The sequence below is a fragment of the Ictidomys tridecemlineatus genome, chromosome 1, assembly GCF_052094955.1.
Source record: "Ictidomys tridecemlineatus isolate mIctTri1 chromosome 1, mIctTri1.hap1, whole genome shotgun sequence".
Taxonomy (NCBI): domain Eukaryota; kingdom Metazoa; phylum Chordata; class Mammalia; order Rodentia; family Sciuridae; genus Ictidomys; species Ictidomys tridecemlineatus.
Window position 1 is genome coordinate 184100472 of NC_135477.1, and position 2529 is coordinate 184103000.

A 2529-nucleotide genomic window follows, 5' to 3' on the forward strand; every position below is an offset into this window, starting at 1 on the left:
GAGTCAGGCTAGCAGAAGGCCCGGTGTAACCCCAGCACCATGAATGAATGAATGAGTAAAGTCAAGAGCTGCATGTTGAGCTGCTGTAAACCCTGAGAGTTTGCAAACGTGAAGAGCCAGCTATGGTGGAACTCAGAGGAAGGTCATGGATATTAAGTGACGAGCTGATCAGGAAGAGGGAGGGGTCCTGAGAGAAGTGGACAAAGCAAGCAGAGGTGCTGGGGGTGGTGGTGGTCACGCCTGTGATCCCAACTTCTTGGAGGCAGAGGCAGGAGGGTGACAAGTGCCAGGCCAGACTGAGCAACTGGTGAGACCCTGTCTAAAATCAAAAGGGCTGGGGTGTGGGCTGGGGATGTGGCTCAAGCAGTAGTGTGCTCGCCTGGCATGCGTGTGGCCCGGGTTCGATCCTCAGCACCACATACAAAGAAAGATGTTGTGTCCGCCGAAAACTAAAAAATAAATATCAAAATTCTCTCTCTCTCTCTCTCTCTCTCCCTGTTTTAAAAAAAAAGGGCTAGGGTGGAGCTCAGTGGTAGAGCACTTGCCTTGCACGAGTGAGGCCCGGGTGCAACTCCCACTACAACAAGCAAACGCACAAACCAACTCATAAATGAAGCAGAGGACTAAGGGCCATTGAAGGAAGGGATGGTCTCCACCAGGGAAGGAGTCCACGGGGTGGGCAGCCCACGGAGGCAGCACAGCTGGACCTTGATGGTATGCTTCACCTCTCGTTTACAGGGATCGAAAACCAGGCTTTTGGCAAACTGGAATAACTCCAGCAGAGAGGTGGCCACTGCTGGCCAGGAGAGGGTGAGCTGGAAACCTGCAGCACCTCCCAGCATGGGGGAGGACACAGCCCAAGTGAGGGACTAGCTGAGACCTATGCACACCACTCCTTCAGGGTACAGACAAATGGTAGGTGGGGGTGTTAGTGGCCTAAGCCTGCACTTGCTTCCATGGGGACCCCAGACTTCTGGTCAAAGAGATCACTTGTTGAAGGTACAGAGAGACAAGGCCATGCTGAGGTTTGAAAACAGAACACATTTGCAATCCTCACTGAGGAGACGGAGGAGTGACTGGGTCAGGAAGCATGGAGCCATTGATCTGCAGATCCAAATGTGGTCAAATAAAAGGAGCATGGGATTGTGCATTTGAACCTCCCAAGAGCAGCACGTGCAAACCTAAAACAAAACAAAAAAGCCCCGAAGGTCCAAACACCAACGGTCATAATATTCTTGTCCTTGTACCCTGTGCTTATCATACATGTTTTCTGCAGTCCCTGCCCCCAGACGATGCAAGCCCCAAATGTGTCTGCAGTCATCGAGTTTCAGCTGCTCGGATTCCAGACCCTTCAGGAGTGGCAGACCCTGCTCTTCACCATTTTCCTACTCATCTACCTCCTGACCCTCACTGGGAACATCGTCATCATCGAAGTGGTGAGCCAGGACCGGTGCCTGCACTCCCCCATGTACACGTTCCTCCAGCACCTCTCTTTTCTGGAGATCTGGTACACGTCCACCATCGTGCCCCTTCTTCTGGCTAACCTGGCCTCCTGGGGCCGGGCCATCTCCTTCTCCGCCTGTATGGCACAGCTCTACCTCTTCGTGTTCTTTGGGGCTACTTAGTGTTTTTTCCTGGCCATGATGGCCTACGACCAGTACCTGGCCATCTGCAGTCCACTGCACTACCCCTTCCTCATGAGCCCTGACACCTGCAGGCACCTGGTGGCCCTCTGCTGGTTGACAGGGGTGGGCCCAGGCTTTCTGCCATCCATGATGATTTCCCAGCTGGACTTCTGTGGGCCCAACCAGATCAACCACTTCTTCTGTGACCTCCCGCCGCTCATGCAACTCTCCTGCTCCAGTGCCCACGTCACCGAGATGGCCATCTTTGTACTGTCGGTCGCAGTGCTGTGCGTCTGCTTTCTCCTGACCCTTGTGTCCTATGTCTTCATTGTGTCCTCCATATTGAGGATCCCTTCAGCTTCTGGACGGAGGAAGACCTTCTCCACCTGTGGGTCCCACCTGGCTGTTGTCACCATCTACTATGGGACCATGATCTCCATGTATGTGCGCCCAGTGCCCACCTGTCACCCGAAATCAACAAGATCATCTCTGTCTTCTACATCGTGGTCACACCACTGATGAACCCAGTCATCTACAGCTTGAGGAACAAAGACTTCAAGGAGGCTGTTAGAAAAGCCATCAGAAGGCAGCATGGCCTCTGTGGAGTCAGAGTGAGAGGACAGGTCTTCATTAGGTAGGGAGGGTCTATAGGCAGCAGCTCCTGGGGCCAAGGCAGGACCAGGACTCTGGCTTCGGAGCCCAGACTGAGCATCCCCTCTAGTGTGCAGAGGGTCCTGTGGCTGTAAGGAATCAGTGACTTGAGGTCTCCCACCCACGACAACGTCAGAAGATGGGCTTCTGTGTGGGGACCTTCCGTCTTTAGGCATGTGTCGCTAAGGGGCAAAATTGCGATGTATGCAGTCGAGGGGAGAAATAAAGAATGTCCACGTGCTTCTGCCCTTTT

At 53.6% G+C, this 2529-nt stretch overlaps 1 pseudogene; it reads left to right on the plus strand.

Moving 5' to 3' along the window:
- The first annotated feature begins 1292 nt into the window (after positions 1-1292).
- Positions 1293-2263, plus strand: LOC101963164 (olfactory receptor 11L1-like; annotated as a pseudogene).
- Positions 2264-2529: the final 266 nt, after the last annotated feature.